The sequence below is a fragment of the Notolabrus celidotus genome, chromosome 9 (genome assembly GCF_009762535.1).
Source record: "Notolabrus celidotus isolate fNotCel1 chromosome 9, fNotCel1.pri, whole genome shotgun sequence".
Taxonomy (NCBI): domain Eukaryota; kingdom Metazoa; phylum Chordata; class Actinopteri; order Labriformes; family Labridae; genus Notolabrus; species Notolabrus celidotus.
In genome coordinates, this window is record NC_048280.1 from 24,370,515 (window position 1) to 24,389,439 (window position 18,925).

The window sequence follows — 18,925 nt, forward strand, 5'->3', positions numbered from 1 at the left end:
TGAAAAGGCCGGTCATTTACACTGAAGAAATAGAAAAACCAAGTGTGTATAAAGACAAACTGAGGGTGTTTATGTCCTTAGATGACTTCATTTGTTGTTGACAACACTGTCATTTTATTCACGAAAATAAGAACCATAAATATTTGTCAACTACCATTTTAACCTTTTCAAACACGAGACAAGGAGGTTGACAAAACAGACATTTATTGACATCGGCTCTGAAAGTGTCCATAATGGCATTAGTGTTTACCTATATTTGTGTTTTTTCTTCTTAACTTTTACACCTGTATTATTTACAATTAATGTGTTTCAATGTTTTTTGAACACAACTGCTTTTATTTTTTTTAACATTCAGCTGACTTTCATGTTCTTCTCAAAACCAAGTGTGCAATGAACTCACTTACACTCAGAGAAAGAGCCATTGAGTTACACATTAATAACTAAAAGCTCTAGCTGCACTTTGCAACACTGACACCAGCTTGACTTGCTGAGCTCTGCTTTAGACTTAAACTGTGAAGGTCAAAACTCTGGTATGCTCCATCAGTCTACAGGGTTATCATAGCGTGTGTGTGTCAGTGCATGTGTATGTGAAGGTGTGTGTCAGGTACTAGCAGAAGTGTATAAAATCACCACACAGCACAGTGCTCTGGTTTTATATCAAGCTGCTCTTGCTCATATTTTCCATCATCTCCTCCAATACCTTCAAAACTCACCTAATGACTGCCATGATAAACGGTGTTTCTGTGTACAGTTCTCCTCATTGCCTGTAGACTTTAATCAAATACCACTTCTCCTTTTCCCTTTACACTTAGAAATGCTGGATTGTTCTATCTACCCAAATACACGATTTAGCCTGTCAGGTCATTTTCTGGTTTATTTCTAGGGAGCTGGGTTGTTGAAGTGTGACCTAGATGCCGAGTGAACTGATGGGTAGGCATCAGTAACTGTTGACAGCACGCAACGCAGACTGTCCCCCAGCCAAATTCAACTATTTACCCAGTTGCACTGTCAATTTTGTGATCCTCTTTTCTGCTTTCCTTGACTACTCAAAAAGCAGAAAGAAGAGGTTTGTATGCACTTTCAACCTTCTTAAAGCTGGGGTTGGTAGTCAGATGTAGATACCTTTTTTGTTATACTGGTTAAAATTATCTGTATGTCCCGATGGCAATCAATACATAATATGTTCTTAAAAAAGAGCAAGAAAAAGCCTCTATTTACAGCCAAAGTAAACCTGGGAAAACAATCAAATCCTGTCCTGTCATTCTGCCAGCCTCCTGCACATACATTTCATGTTTGTTTGTGTTTTTAACTTTCACCATGACAATGTTTTGGTGTTTTCTTACCGCTGAGTGAGACATGAGTTGATGTAGTGCAAAACACATACAATGTGCTGAGGACCGGTTTTGAATCAGTCATGAGCGTATGCTCGCAAGTCAGTGGCACTCGTGCATGTGAGGGGGGCGTCGTTTTGGAGGAACTCCGAGGGGAGGGGGGAGGGGTTAGATGGAGTCCTGAGGAAATACTACATTCAAATTCACGCTAGTTTTCCGTGAGTAACAACCCTAGCTTTAAGTCACACATAAGAAAATAGTGCTTTTGGACCAGGCTAAGATAATGTTAGCTTAGTGTTACATTAGCCCTAATTAAGCTTTAGCCCTTCTGCCATCTTGCTAAACAAAGAACTCCTGCTATCTGGGAATAAAGTTAAAGATTATTAACTTGAGTCTCAAAGATGGTGAAACTTTGTAACTGCTAACTGTAGGACTAATCATGTGTGTTGAATGTGTAAATTTGCAGACAACAGAGGCAGACAGAAAGTGGACTGATGAGATGTAAGTAGAAGGTGAGCTCTGAGACACTGTACTGTAGTTATCAAACAACACTGCATAACAATACTGTTGCAAAACACGCAGCATATTGTGTTTTGCATGCAAGTTTGTTAAAAGGATTTGTCTGAGGCGAGAAAAAAGCTAGCAGGATTTGGCTAGCAGCCGACCTTGATGTGGCTAACGCTAGCTGTCATGATTAAAGACATGATGGCACCTGAGGGGCAGTTCAGATGTCTAAAAGCAGTTTATTGAGAGAGTTTAAAGAAGAAGAAAAAATGTTTACCTTATAATAAGAGTCAATAATACTTAAAGATCAGATTTGTATAATATTTTTATAACCTCACATTTATTACTAAATCCTGTGTTGCGCTAGCTGTTTACAAGTGTCACCCTTCTGTAAATGAAGGCTGTACTTTGTAAGTAAGTTGTTATGATGTCTAAGTAAAAAATAAACTGCCAACAAAACAACAGATATGACCGGGGAGAACAGCTTTCTCTCCGATAGATCACACTATCGAGAATGCTAGGATGTTACTGCTTTGTGTATATCAGCGGAATACAGCCACAAAAGTGTGTCAATAGTTTGAAGTTACACAATCATGCTGTTGTTTGTGTCACACTTCTGTTTTTAGCACCATCCTGCAGTGTATCTAGTAGTTTCCGTGATTTTCAGGGTGTTGTCATGAGCACTAAATCTGTTTGGATGTGTGTCTGTGTGTGCTTGCCTCGGTTTTCTTTGTTTGCGTCGGGCCTTGGCATGAAGGGGCCGGGAGGTTTGGTCAGAGAGGCGCGGGCTGATGTCAGCTGGCCAGTGGGCACATGGTTCAGTCGCATCAGATTGCCATCACTGGGCGGTTTTGGCTCCACTCTGACACGCTCATGCTCAGTCTCCTGTCTATGGCTCCCATCCCCCTTCTCTCCTTAATAACTCCAGCCTCTTTGTCTGCCTCTGCGTGTCTTTATACAGATTTGTGTACTGGTAATGCTTTGGAACCAATGCATTGCTTATTCTAAAATTACCTGATCAATTGTTGTTGGTGTAATACCCAACTGACTCCAAGCAGTTCCACACAAAGACACTGATTGAGGGCATTATCCAGTACCATGTGCAGGTGGTTCACAGTTTCAATTTCACACAAGCCAAAGTCTATTTACTTCCAGTCCAGTTTGTTTTTTTCTGCATGGAGAAAGCATGGGCCTCCTTGATATCTATTCTGCTTCAATTAGCAACAGATGCCTCCTCGCAGAGCGCTAACCCTAATTGTACGTGATGAGCAAAGCTAATCGCCCTGGTGCTGCCTGACCTTCCTACAGCTGTGAGGGGGAACTTCTCCCACAGCTCCTTCTCAGACCTCATCCAAGCACACACACATACACACACTTCTTGCTCCCCAATATTTAAAAATGAGGGTTGCTTGGGGCACTGGGAATGGGGCAAGCGTTGGTGACCGCAAATTAGCTGCTGTAATTGCATATCCCTGCCTGTGCCCATAATTTTTCAGGCCTGTTTGGTGCAGTGAGGAGAGTTTGTTTGTTTTGGTGTCAAGGCAATTTAGAATCAAAATGAGGACCTCCAGTGCACATGTGGACCCCCAAGCCAAATGGCAGCACCATAGCCTTAAATAGCCCCGCCTAACTCAATGCACAGTGTGACCCAGACGGAGACATAGAAAAAAAAGGGCGGGAGGAAAGAAGAACCAACTGAGTCCGTTTTAGCATTTTGCCCAACACTGGGGCATTTTTCTGCTGGCTAATATAAATAACCCGGAGAGCTATGAGAAAGTGTACACCTCTTCACAACAGTTTAACAACAGCTTTGATATAATAAATATCTTAAATCACTGGCATGTTCTGGGGCTCCTGTCCATCCTAGCTTTGGGCCACCTGAAACTATCAGGGTCACCTAACGGTGCATAACTGCAGGCATAGATAAGTAAGCACTGACATTTTCACGGTTAATATGGCATTTCTGTGTGTGAAGGTTATGTAAGTTCTTACTGTAAATATACAGTAGCACTACTACTGGAATCAGCTATTTTAACTCAGTGTGCGGTTTAAATGTACCTCCATACATAGTAGACAATCCAGAGTAGTGAAGTTATTCCTACACTATAACTCTTGAAGTTTTTCAAAAACCAATATCGTCGTCATCCAACATTTGATCCTTGCCAAAACAGGATTTCACAAAGTCTGCAGCTTATTGTTTTGCATTAAAAGTGGTAACTCTTCAAACCCTCCGGCTTATTGCAGAGGCTTAAGCAGAGCTTACATGAGTGTGTGAGGCAGAAGAAGTGAGCTTTATGTGCTCATAGACCACCGAGCAGAGGAGTAAGCCAGTGTTAGGCTTACAGAAAAGTCCAATTTTTCTTATTTACCAAAGACAATGACTTGCAGATGATTTTGCTCCCCTCAAAAATGTGCAAGCTAGCAAGCAACCAAACAAGCATAAATCACATTAATTAACTTTGCAGCTGTGGTGAGGTCCTGTTGATGCATCAGTGGCTTCAGTGAGATAAGAAATCTGTATGCCACAGTGTAAATATGAACAGTAAACCTGGACTGAACAACAAAGAGCAATTAGTGCTTTGGGATGATAATTTGGGCTTGTATTTAGATTAATTATACACTTAAGGATCTGAAAAATAAACATTTGATTCAAAGCTATCTTAATCAAAGACAGTGAATTACCTGAGTTAATCCTCTTCATCCTTTGCTTTAACTGTGGTCTAATCCTTTTCAGTTCATCTGAATTATAAACTAAGAATCGATTGAGACATATTTGAAGACAGTGGATTAAAGCAGTGTTTATTGGAAAAAGAGGCAAGATTAATGTTTCCTTTTATTGCAGTCTTTTCTGAATTACTGCAACTGCTCTGTCTCAGTTTGAAGTTGTTTCAACACTTTCCATTTAGATTAAAGTGTTACCTGTAGTGGGACTTATAAATAACAAAATTATCATTAACATATATGGAATCTACACTATTTGTACTGTTTGTACATTAAGCAATCTTGAACACATTAGCTATCATCTCACCACAGTGTAACCTCTGAGAGCAACTGCCAGTTATTTAGGGCTTCTGGTGTGGCCTGCAATTCTTCAGATGTGCAATAAAGTTTTTCTTCCTATGTATCTTGCTCATCGTTAATAGTCCCACTCACAACCCGAGATGGACTTGTGTGCAGATGTCTGTATATAGAGACTAAAAAATACTAAATCGCCACCAGATGAGAACTGATCGGTGACAAGATTGCTCTTCACTATGAGACATCCAGAGCTCAGTGAAACACAAGCTCACAATATTACTTCATATGATAATTTCTTTTATAGAGATCATGCAATCAATACACTGAACGATGACAGGGGAAGATATAGCACTGTAAACATGTCAATGAGCGCCACAAATAAGAACTTTCTGAAATGTTATAAAAATCTAAGGCAATGTTTTAAATGTTTATTTGTTGCAACACAGCTTTTAAACCCAAGTGAACTGAAGAAAAACATGGCATGACTATGTAATAAATACTGCAAAAATACACTGTACTCAGGCCTTTGTTCAAACATGGATTCTTTGCCTTGTTCCTCTGACCAATTAGATTCAACTCCAGTGGGAAGTTTGTGGTAGGATCAGGCTGTACAAAATTTTGGATATAATGACAGTCACTGTATCTCATGAGACTAATACGAAGCCAGAACTTTGTGTTGTGACTTGGCAGAGACCTGGGAGATGGATCAGTACCAAACAAACCATTGCCTGCGATCTTTTATGACATTTTTGAAGTCATCATATGATAATGCCAGGGAATCAACTTTTAGGAACCAGGATGTAAACAAACAGGATACAGTATGTCTGTTGTAAAAATTCCCTGGGATATGAAGAGGAGACACTTCAATGCAGCACTGGTTTTCTGAACTAAGATATGTAAAGTTTCACACTAAACATCAACTGTTTGTCCTGACTCGACCATACATACCACAGCTTTTTGGCTCAGGCTGTAGTTTGGCTGATATTGTGAAGTCTGCGCCAGCTTTTAGATATGTTTGAAACTGGTTGCATTGATGAATCTAACATTTTGAGCCTTGGCAGAAATTTTCCATTGACAGTTTCCAAGATAGGGTTTGACAAATAATTAAACCACTTGATGACCCTGAGTATTGTTTGTGGCATGTACAAATTTTTCAAGTGTGGAAAGTTGGTCCTCTCTGGATAATAATGTTGGATCACTGCTAAGGTTGTGGTCAAACTTTGCAAGCCAAGTTTTTTAAGTCCAACTGACAGATTTTGATGGGCAGACAACTGTATGTTTGTTTGAAGCAAAATGGGCATTCATCCAGTAAAGAGGTTATTGTAGGGGTAAAAAGTCAACTTGGAAATGTTAAGTGCAACTGTCCTGAAGAATACAATTGATTGGTATGTTTTTACAAATCAGTCAGTAATTTAGCTGTTACAAACATATTTCATACTAACTTATTTACTTTCATGGTTTGTCATATACTGTTACTGTTGACATGGCAACTAAGCAGCAAGAAAACATAGATTTTTCCATGGGTTGTAGTTGTTTTGGAGTAGAACAGCAAGAGCCGATTAATTTGGGGTTTGGGAGCTGTTGGCACGACGCTGACATCAAAGCATGACAATGTAACTGAACGATGATTTCTGGCGAAGGCACTGCCAAACACCAAAGAAATGAATGTTTCTCACTGAAGCTGCTGCCAAACACCACAAAAACAAGAATCTTGAAAAAAATATGGATTTCATTTATCACTTTAAACAAGTGAGAACCACCCACGTGACAGCATGTTTTACTTCAGTAACTAATGTTTCTGTTAGAACTTTCTGGATGTCTCACTAAGAGTTGGGTGCGGTGATGCAGGATTAACTCTTTATAGATTTAATCTGACATTTGATGACCACATACATTGAGTAATGATAAAAAGAGGGGCATGTTTTCCACCATTGAAACGCTCCTAGTCTGCTGTGCTCTTCTACCTTCCTGGCATTTACTTTGAACATTGTGGTTGTCAGACGTGCACTACCTGACACACGACACAAGACTTATTCAAAACAGTAGAGGTTTTCAGTGAAAGCTAACATGCTAATGCTTGACTTCGGAACTAAGTGAAGCTTGGGCATAAACTGTTCATGACCGCATCCTTTGACCACCACAGTTAAACACCACGTTGACCACTGCTGGTTAGGACTTCAACCAACATGGCCACTGCAAATTCTTAGCGGTCATAGTTTCCTTTTTTCCATTGCGCCATGCAGCAAAAAATGTTTACTGTTTAGAAAGAACGATGATGAGAATACCAGACTGCTCTGCTGAATGAATCACAGTATAAATCATATCTTCTGAAACCATATAGAGCTGTAGTTTGTTCAAGACTGTCAAATTTTACTTTGAAAGGGGCCATCAATACCAGTGGAGCCATAGTTATGGAAAGAACAATTCCTCATTCTTGATTTCCCTCAAAAACCGCCTTCTGGCAGATGGCTATCAGACATGTGCATCGCATGTCTCAGCAGAACAAGGCAGGGTGGTAATATTGTTGATATGGTTTGGGCCCCAAACATGTGCTGATGATATCATTATCTAGTTGTAACCCTGATCAGCTCCATGTGTTTGTGGGAACGCTGCAAGTACCAAAACAAAAAGAGATGACTGCCTCCATGGAGAAAATACAAACCCAAGCAAAGTTTATGTTTTGAGCTTTACTGAAAATGAAAAGTAAGGATTTAAAATGAATACACTCTTAATCACATCTCTTCTAAGCTGGTACCCCTGGATTTGTAGAAAAAGTGTGTTTGTCCTCCCAATAAAAGCAAAACAGCTTTTATTTTGACACAACACGAGAATGCAACTTATTGCTGCTCGAGGGCCTCTGGTGAAGTGAGTAGTCGCCGTCAGCAACCGCAAAACCAATGGTTGCGATTTTCCATAAAATGGAAAGAAAAATCAGCAACTATGCAGCCCGGAGGAGGAGAAGATTAGGAGGTCTGATATTAGGAGGATATTTTATCTCAAAGTATCTGAAAACACAGAGCGTTGTGAATCTTGGAGGCAGCCAATGGGACAGTCATTCATGTTTTTTGAGTTTTTGAGTAGTTTAGATATATTGAACAACCATCCAAAACACAGATTGTTGGCTATGTTAGCGTCATAGAAGTTTTGACTTCATTTCAAAGTTCATTTCCAAAGGGAAAAGATATAATTCACAATCATGCAGAATACTTCTGAGCCTCATTTCATTGTGTTTCATTGTACAAGTGTATTATGAATGGTCAAAATGTATGCCTCAGTTTAGTGTTTTCTGAAGAAACCCCCCCTCCATATATCCTCCATATTGATTGCAATAGGGCATACATTGGAGTAATACAAATCTCCAGACTGCAGGAAATGAAATGCCTGGTGCTCAAAATTTCCTAAGGGAGGACCCCCACACCACCCCTTTGATTTGTGACCTACCCAATGTTGAAATGAAACCATATACTCTTGATTTCAGCTGCATAAGGTTGTTGACTCAATAATCTATATTCACAGATTTCACATAAAAATGCAGAATCTGGATTGTCAGTATCAGAAGTGTTCTATTGCTATTTGTTGTTATTTCTTGTCTGAGCAGTATCGGTCAATCACGTGTCAGCAGGCTTTGGTGCATACAGGAAAAACAGATTGAAGGCCAACTGCACACGGTGGTAGAGATTCTTCATGCACCTAACAAACCTTAGCAACAAATCTGTTAAACCATTTGTCTCAGAGGCATTGAGATTTCCTGATTACCTGGAATGCAGCAAATGATCGATCTGACTTCAGTTCAACAAGCAAGTATTTCACGAGTTGTTTTCTTCTCCTCTTGAGTACAGACCTGACAGAGTTAACGTTTTTACATGATGTTATTTCTAAAAATGTAAGACCTATAAATTGTAAATAAACCAAAAGACAGTAGATTTTTTTTCCAGGCTCACACCACAGAAATTAGTCATTGTGAAGCCTTTGTGTAAATTACGGTTTACTGTTGAACTAGGACCTACTTAAAACAGATGAATGGGGACCAAAACAAACAAATGACAGCGTTTACGTTGCAGAAGTAAACGCAGCAAAGGAAAGAAGTCTCAACTGGAAGACGTTCAACGCAAATTGCTGGCTCCACAAGAATTACTGTTAAGTTTACATTAGTTTCCAGGGGCGTATCGCATAATCTCACCAGATACGGATAGATGTGGACTGCTGATGGGTTCTGAGATTGTTGCCTCAATAAGCTGAGTGAAGCTAGCAGAATGAACAAGAAGTCTTTCTATAAGAAGCGATGATATAAATAAACGGAAGTTTAAATCAAAATCAAAAGGATATTATGCTTTACTTTTAGTGAAATTATTAACTCGACTGGATTCTTTACAGAAAAACTGACCTCATACTTTCGGATGTACTGTTTTAAATAAAGACATCTGACCATTTATATCAGGTTGGCATATACAGTAGTTTCCTCCTCACTGCTCCTCTGTGTGTTCTCAATAATATCGTCTTTATCAGTGGGTGTAATTGGTTGTGATTGTGGAGGTGGCAGTGGTGTGTTTTTGTGGTTTCCTATGTATGTCTGTGAAAATGGAATAAATTGAGTGAAGCATATTTTCTGTGCAGCAGTCTGAAATGACTCTTGAAATCTTCGACATAATTGTGGCACGTACGCATGCTGTTCTTTGTTGATTAGTGTATTGTTTCCTAAGCAGCATGCCATGAGTCAGTCATAAAAGGGCTGTGTTAAGCCGTAACTACCAAAGTGCTACGGATGTGATTTACAATGCTTCATAACCGTAATTAATACAGGCCCTAATGATGTTAAGTGTAGCAAAGCTTCTAACACCCTTTGTATAATTCATGACCCCTGTGTCGTCATTCTTCTTCTTTTCCAGTCAACGTTCCCTCCAGTCATCATGTTTCCTGTGCAAGGAAACTTGCTGTTGCCTTAGAGATGGAGCAGGAAAACATCTTGCAGCAGAGAAACAGATGAATGTGAGAGACTTTTCACCCGATCCAGGCAACTTCATGAGAGTAAGGCTGTTCTTCTTCCATTTTTCCACATGTCTCATCCTTCAAAATGAAAATTGCAACATTCGGGGGATATGTTCTTAGAGCTCTGCTTGTCTTCCACTTTGTCTTCGAGGTACAAGATGTGCTTAGGAAGCATAATTATTCCAACAGATGTTGATTTAGTCCAGATTTTGAGCACATGGTCTGCTAATTCACAAGCTGAAAAAACTCCAGTATTAATTTTGAACCAGTTTGTTCATCTGTAAACCCTACACTGAATGTTAATCTGGGCCTGACCTCAAAGAAACATGAAAAAAAGTGATCTCATCGTGCCAATGACGGCTGTAGTATTTTTCTAATAGTCCCGTTCAGTTCTTCCAGCGGTGGTGCCTGTGCTCTAAAAATGTCAGTCACTCTGAAGAGGTTAACCCCGGCCCAATACGAGAGCTGATGGAATATTTCACAAATAGACAGACTGTATCTGATCCCAGCTCAGCATGTTGTAAGACCGTCCCATTCCCATCTCGCCTCTCTCTGTCACCTCATTAAAAATACAAAGAGGCTGAAGAAGGGGCCGGTCCTGAGCAATCTCCGTTAAAGCTGCCAGTGAATGCAGCGGCGTTAATGTCATTTAATGCTGTTTCATCTGAAAAGCCACATTAGAGTCAGATTTAGTAATCTGGGTTTGCCCGTGCTTGTCTGTATGATGTCATTATGCTAAACTGACCTTTACTGCCAGATTAGGAGGGGTGGAGGGAATAGAGGGAGGCTTTGGAGAGGGAATTAACAAGAAATGAAAAATGGTATATTTGGCATGTGGATGATGAAGTATTCAGCTGCATTTTCAACCTAAGTGCCATCGACTACAAATCAAAAGGAGACTGACAAAACGCCTTTTTGTGGTCTGATCAGCTCATACCCATGCCTTTAAATTAATGTTTAGCTGTTTCAGGAATTCCTGGTGTCAAAGCTTGTTCCTTTTTATACGCTTGAAAAAAATTCTGACATGTTCAGTATAAAACTGTTGCGTTTTTCTAAATCTATCGTGCTTTTTATGTTCATTTGTTCCAATAGAAGATGTTTTTGATTCTTCTCCGTCTCCCTGAGCTCCCTGCTGAATTACTTCTGTTCTCTCTACATTTGGACATCTATCAATATGTGCAGGCTGCTGAGGAGCTGCAGCACACTCAGCAAACCCTCGCTCCCAGACTTGTAGAACAGAATGAGGACTTGGATGCAGTTTGCTTTGCACTAAATCACTAAGGAGAGACACAGGAGTGGCAACAGTGAAAGGAAGATTTGTAGGAGAGGCTTAATAAAGCCAGACTTAATCTAGAAGTTTATAATGTTTATCTCTACTCCCTTCACTATTTAGATCAGGAAGAGATCCGGGCTTGAAGACAGATAGAGGAATCAACTGCAATCATACCTTCACCCCTCTATCCATCATAACCAGTTAAGCACTGGACAAAACACATCCAGACCACTTCACATCAGTGCAGCCACATGAAGAGGAGGAAAAAGAGAGATTTCCACACACTGTACACACTCCTTGAGCAAAAGGGGGCCACATTACATAAAATGTTTTACAGTTACACTCTTCAGCTTTGGTGGGGTTGAGTTTCAGGGCGGTGAACTTACTGGCCGCCCTGTTGGCATGACAGGGATTTTCCCTTTGCTCCTCTGCTCCTGGTGGCTCAAGGCAGAAGGTTTCTCACTGATGGAGGTGTCTGTTTGCCAAGAAAGAAAGAAATATCATGTTCTGGCTGAGCTTTGACACTTCAACACCAGCATCACTCAAACAGCCCTGAGGTCTTGGTATAGAGGTAGAACAAAAAGAGGGAAGTGTTGCATGAGGGCTGAAGGCGGCAGACGAATACAAGTAGGGGAGACTGGGGACGGTTGTGACAAGTCCTATTTCTCTAACCAGAAACATGCTAGTGATGTAACTCATACTGCACGTGGTCATTTAGACCTTCCCTGGAAAAGGGGGCAATAGAAATGTTAAAAAAAATTGCTCCTGCATTCATCAAAACTATAAAATCTTGTTCTGAAGACATAAAATGTATTTTTTTCATGAGATATGACAAAATATGAACTTATCACAACTTTTTCACTTTGAATCCTTGTTTTGTTGACTTCCTTCTGCCATGGTAAGTACGTATGTGTAAAAGTCAGTATTTCCAGCTAGCAGGTGATGTATTTACATGGATAATGGTGCACATAAATACATGTAATAAAAAGTGTTGAAGCTCCAGTGAGAAGTTTTTAGCTAGTTATGAAACAGACTGAAATTGGTATTGGCACCTCTAAAGCAAACAAAACTATCAGCAACAATTCTTAATTGTAATTTATAATGCCTGAAACTGCTGCTGAGGGGTAGGTGTCAGACTAAGTGATAAACAGCATGCTGAAGTAAGAGCAGGTTTATGCATTTTTCCTGACAAAGATGCACAGTAAGTGATGCATTTGATTGTTCAAAGAATTAAGGATGAGAATTTTTTCTGAATAAAAAAACCTTCAAGATGTACAATTTTTTTCCACAGGGGGAGCCAAAATCGACACAAACTAAAAGCTCCAAAAAGGAGCTTTAAAGTACAAATAGTTGCATTCTTTCTGTCTCAGGCTGAAATGAAGATGGATTTAAGGGCTTGTGTACACAATACGTTGACTTGATTGAAGCCTGTATGCTATGCAAAACAAAGATTTTTTGAAGTCTAATAAAAAGATCAAACCATCAGTCTTTTGAATATGACACTTGACAGAAGATTGTTTAATAACGCAAAAAATTGATGCTTTGCTTTTTGAGTCAATACTTGTAAAGTGATGTCTGTTGCTTTGTACTAACTTTTTAAGGTTGGGTTAAGATGCGGCTATGCACAATGTCAAAACTATCATTAGCTGCAGGACCCAACTTTTGAAACCTAGCAAAACACAACTAGTGACTTGAATGCAACAGTGTGCTCAGTTATGGATCAAGATGAAAAAGAAAACTAGAACACAAAATCACTTATTACTGCATAAGACAACATCAACAAATCATGAACAACCAACAAAAGTAACTGTCAAAGCATAACCGTACACAACGAGCTTAAAAAAAATCCTAATTCAGTCCAACACACAGCATGATGGGAGACAAGGCATGATGAGCATGATTAGTCCAAACTAGGGATGTACAAAATCAATTGATGATAATCAGTGTTGAACATGTACCTGTATTAAATACCGTCAGTTATATGCATTTTGTTGCTGTAGAAAATATAATTTAGGGGGAAAAAACGTATTTGGCATTGTTTTTGACATGAGAATAATAATGTGGGTTTTTTTTATGGGTTAATCGATAATTGATCGTTAACATTTCCAAAAATCGATCACGGAAAATACTTAAAATGTACATCCCTAGTCCAAACAATGCTATGGACATCCTCTTTCCTCACGTGTCCCCTGTGTCAGGATCTGTTTCAACATTTGACATCTGTCAGTCAAAAGCTTGGTGAATTCTGACCCATATATCATTTTCGTAAAATGCTTTGGGTTGTTAGCAAAGAAAGAAGGCTAAGTGGCATTCAGTTTGTGGATACGTTTGGTTGTTCTGTTCCAAATAGTCTCTGAGTAACATAGAGAAATTTGATGCCAAGTCTCTCTGGATTAAAAAAAAGAGATTCAATTTTTTGTTCTAACAATAAACATCACACATGTGGCACTGTAACTGATGACTCATACAACTGTATATCAGTGTGATTACAGTTTCCTGAGCAGGTGTTTAACATGTCAACTATGCCAGATACATAACTCTGACACTTTCCCACCACTGACACCTGACACATGCACAAGCACATCCTTACCTACCTGACACTAAACGCATCTCTTGTCAGCTCTACTACCTCCTCTGCTGACATGATAAGCGCTTACTGCACAGGGGGCAGATTCATCTTACACTTCCTTATCATGTCATTATCACAATGTCAAGTCGTTATCATAATTATTATCATGTTACGTTCTTCCAGGGAGGAAAGTAATTGATGGGTCAGCGAAACTCCTCTCTAAGGAGAAGGCATCCCCTTGTTAGTGATCCCTGAGAAATTGCCCAGTGAGCATGTTTGCAGCGTGTGCGACCGAGGTGTGACTGTTAACGCTAAAGTGAGACTACCAGATGGTGGAAGCTGTGATTGCAGAGTGAAACTGTGTAACATACAGTGCTTCAAGAAATGAGCAATATCCCACAGACAGGAGGAGAGACATTAGAGATCAGAGCGCGTTTTTTTCCTTTGCATTGGCCCTGTGGGACTCTGCTAAGAAGATGGAGTTTCTGAATCAACCAGCTGAGCCACAATTTCACTCTATCGCGGTCACTTCCCTTTTCAATAGGGCCAGTCTTAGATGAGGCTGGATCAAGATTCACACCTTGCTGTCAGAAAGCCCATTTCTTTTAGTGCTATTTCTGGGTGCAGCACATACATGTTCCTCCACCTGCAGTCCATTGATCACAGCTCTATGATGTACAAATCACTTAGTTTTTGCCTGTTATACTGATTTGTTGTGCATTTTGATACAAGCTCATCCCAGTTTGACATCATTGTAAGCAACAACCGCTCCACATTGTCCAGTGGAAACAGTTATGGCTGTAGAGTTTGTTATTTCAGCTTATTCTTCCCCTTCAACAGCTAACTCAGTGTTGGCATAGCTTGTAGACCAAAGGTTGTGTCATTATGCAATAAAAACAGTGAGGGTCAAAAACCCACTGACCATTTTCCATCCAGCTCCTCTGATTTTACAATTTCACTTCAGAAAGTTGAAGAAGGCCTTAAATAATCATGCATTTTTTGTTTGGTTTGGTTAGAATATTTGTCTCTTTCAAAGCCTGCAGACCTGAACACGGGGCGGGTCTTTCAGGTTTATCCTTGCACTTAGAAGTAGCAACATTTTTTGTTGTTACTTGACATTACTCTTGACTCTGGACTGAGATGTGCTGATTCCTTAACATTTTGGCTTAGAGGATTTTTTTGTGATGCCATTTGGTGTTGCGTTACTTTTTAAAGTTATAAATATACAGTACACAGGAATACAACATCTGCATGATACTAAAATGCAAAGTAGCTAAGGTGTTTCTTATCCGACAGAAACAGGGTAACTAAATGTTATTGATTCATGTGTGCACATATACCTCATGACACCCCTGATACAGTCAGTGCTCCCGTTTGGTCAGCCCAGTTGAAAAGGTCAACTGAACTGCTAATTAGTCCGCTGCAGTCAGAGGACCCTGTAAAACAAATAAAAGCACGGAAAATGTTCTGATACAGCGGTCACTTACACCTGTTATGATGTTTGGGTTGGAGTTTCTTAAAATTTGTTCTCAACAAAGGGGCCGAGCTCACCAGGTTCCACTGTGGTTAATACACTTATTATTGACAAGTACCTCATACAACCTCCCTTAAATTATTTTTTTTAACTATCCCTTTAAGTTTTTGTTAAAGCTAGTGTTGGTAGTCACGGAAAACTAGCATGATTTTGAATGTAGCATTTCCTCAGGACTCTGTCTGACGTGCACCTTCTCCAGAGTGTAACCACGCGTAGGATCAACACGGACTGCAATCCCTGTGAGTGGTCTGTTCGGCAGCATTGTGTTTCCCGCATTTACAGCACTTCCGGGATCCCAAAAATTGGCCGCACATCGGTCGTGTATTTAATCTCCTCCTCTCTATTCTTCATGTAATCATGTCTGTATGATAAACAGCAACATGTATCAGCTTTAGATTAACATAACATGCTCTGAATCGCTGTGGAAAAGTAAACAGAGATTGTAGTGGGGCCGGAAGCAGGCAACCAGCTATCAGAGAGACGACACTGCCCTCAAGCTTTTGGGCAGAGAATTTCTGCGTGACATGGACACATCGACGCACAAGTATGTGGGGCTCATGTCCGCGTCATCCCCTGGTGCGTTGGGGCGATGCAGAAGTGTAAATCAGCCTTAACCCCTCCCCCCCTCCCCTCAAAGTTCCTCCCCAAAAACACCAAAACATTATCATAGTGAAAGTTAAAAACACAAACAAACATGAAATGTACGCGCAGGAGGCGGGCAGAATGCAGGACGGGATTTGATTGGTTTCATAATTTGGCTCCTGAAGGCAGGGATTGGTTGGTGTTTTCCCAGGTTTACTCCAGCTGTAGATAGCAACTTTTTCTCCCTCTTTTTTAAGAACACATTATGTATTGATTGCCAATGGAACATAAAGATAATTTTAACCAGCATAACAAAAAGTTTATCTAAATCTGACTACCAACCCCAGCTTTAACACCACTGATCTTTGGTTTGAATTTGGCGTGGTATCAGATATTCAGTAGAAGAATTACACATTAATTCCATCATTTAATCAATGTCACATGGCAGCTATTCCACTGTTAGCTGCCCAGAGTTAGCATCATCTGTGGGCCATGTTTTGACAGCTGCAGGAGTTGATGGTCGACTGGGGATGTCTTTTAACATTATCAGGGTTCCCACTCTTTTCCAGAGATAATTTTCCAGGACATTTCCAGGACATTTTCATTGATGATCAAGCTGGTATGACCGTCTAAATTTAGTTCCTAATTTAGTTCCTAAATAGTCTAATATGTTCCTCTCAGTGGAAGTCTACATTGAAAGACATGTAGTCTATGGCTATCAATGAAATCATCTCTTACATACTTAAAAATGATGGCAAATTGATAATAGAATAGCCAGGGACCCCTTACAGGTGAGAAAATTGTCCATGGCCCCCTCATAATTGTAACACAGATTAAGCACAGTAGTGATGTGTCATGATCAAAAGCTGCGGCTCTGAGAGTCGATGCTTTATAGTGAATCAGAAGAGCCGGCTCGCAAGAGAGAGAGACGGCTCCCAGTTTTTTCTTTTCCCTCCTTAGCTCTCACAGTGCTCAGCCCCAGCTCTGCTCACAGCAGAACTTTGTTTTGATTGGTCAGCATGGCGGCCATGTGGCCAATCATATGTGAGGATATAGGATACAGGTGATGGAGGGGAGGCTGTGTATCGTGGCTTCATCTGTTCCTTCAGAGAGAGTCTTCTTGAAGACCGGGCAAATACTCACTGAGAGGAGAAATCGGATCAGCCCATCCAAACTGAGGCATCTGATTTTTCTCAATACCAACCTGAGGACATTAATAATGTTTGCTTGAGTTTGGTTCTGGTTCTGTTCTGGTTCTGTTCTGGTTCTGTTCTGGTAAGGTTCTGGTAAGGTTCTGGTAAGGTTCTGTTCTGGTTCGATTCTGGTTAACGTCTGGTTCGGTTCTGGTACGGTTCTGGTTCGGTTCTGATTCGATTCTGATTTGGTTCTGGTTCGGTTCTGGTTCTGCTTCAGTTCTGGTTCGGTTAGGTTCCAATTCGGTTCCGTTTCGGTTCTGGTTCGGTCCTGGTTCGGTTCTGGTTCGGGTCTGGTTCGGTTCTGGTTCAAGTCTGGTTCGGTTCTGGTATGGTTCTGGTACGGTTCTGGTTCGGTTCTGATTCGGTTCTGGTTCGGTTCCGGTTCGGTTCTGGTTCGGTTCTGGTTCGGTTCTAGTTCGGGTCTGGTTCGGTTCTGGTTCAACTCTGGTTCGGTTCTGGTATGGTTCTGTTCGGTTCTGGTTCAGTTCTGCTACGTTTCTGGTTCGATTCTGGTTCGGTTCTGGTTCGGTTCTGGTTCAGTTCTAGTTCGGGTCTGGTTCGGTTCTGGTTCAACTCTGGTTCGGTTCTGGTATGGTTCTGTTCGGTTCTGGTTCAGTTCTGGTACGTTTCTGGTTAAGTTCTGATTCGGTTCTGGTTCGGTTCCGGTTCGGTTCTGGTTCGGTTCTGGTTCGGTTCTAGTTCGGGTCTGGTTCGGTTCTGGTTAGACTCTGGTTCGGTTCTGGTATGGTTCTGTTCGGTTCCTGTTCAGTTCTGGTACGTTTCTGGTTCGATTCTGGTTCGGTTCTGGTTCGGGTCTGGTTCGGTTCTGGGTCGGTTCTGGTTCAGTTCTATTAGGGTTCTGGTTTGGTTCTGGTTCGGTTCTGATTCGGTTCTGGTTCGGTTCCGGTTCGGTTCTGGTTCAGTTCTGGTTCGGTTCTAGTTCGGGTCTGGTTCGGTTCTGGTTCAACTCTGGTTCGGTTCTGGTTCAACTCTGGTTCGGTTCTGGTATGGTTCTGTTCGGTTCTGGTTCAGTTCTGGTACGTTTCTGGTTCGATTCTGGTGCGGTTCTGGTTCGGGTCTGGTTCGGTTCTGGGTCGGTTCTGGTTCAGTTCTGGTTTGGTTCTGGTTTGGTTCTGGTTTGGTTCTGGTTGAGTTTGATTCTGGTTCTGTTTGCATGAGTTTGGTTCTAGTTCTGTATGCTTAAGTTTAGATCTGGTTCTAAACCTGACCCTAATCCTAACCCTAACCCTAACCCTAACCCTAACCCTAATCCTAACCCTAACCCTAATCCTAACCCTAACCCTAATCCTAACCCTAACCCTAATCCTAACCCTAACCCTAATCCTAACCCTAACCCTAACCCTAATCCTAACCATAACCCTAACCCTAATCCTAACCCTAACCCTAATCCTAACCCTAACCCTAATCCTAACCCTAACCCTAATCATAACCCTAACCCTAATCCTAACCCTAACCCTAATCCTAACCCTAATCCTAACCCTAACCCTAATCCTAACCCTAACCCTAACCCTAACCCTAACCCTAATCCCAACCATAACCCTAACCCTAATCCTAATCCTAACCCTAACCCTAACCCTAACCCTAACCCTAACCCTAATCCTAACCCTAACCCTAACCCTAATCCCAACCCTAACCCTAACCCTAACCCTAATCCTAACCCTAACCCTTACCCTAATCCTAACCCTAACCCTAACCCTAACCCTAACCTCAATCCTAACCCTAACCCTAACCCTAATCCTAACCCTAACCCTAACCCTAATCCCAACCCTAACCCTAATCCTAACCCTAACTCTAACCCTAATCCTAACCCTAATCCTAACCCTACCCCTAACCCCTTATCCTAATCAAAACCCTAACCCTAACCCTAATCACAATCCTAACCCTAACCCTAATCCTAACCCTAACCCTAAT

General features: G+C 40.9%; 1 long non-coding RNA gene across 1 annotated transcript; it reads left to right on the forward strand.

Annotated features, from left to right (window-relative positions):
• Positions 1–1,797: 1,797 nt before the first annotated feature.
• On the forward strand, positions 1,798–11,843 carry LOC117819299. Its single transcript, XR_004632526.1, has 3 exons — positions 1,798–1,843; positions 9,740–9,878; positions 11,233–11,843. It is a non-coding gene; the product is annotated as an uncharacterized LOC117819299 (long non-coding RNA).
• The last annotated feature ends 7,082 nt before the right edge of the window (positions 11,844–18,925 follow it).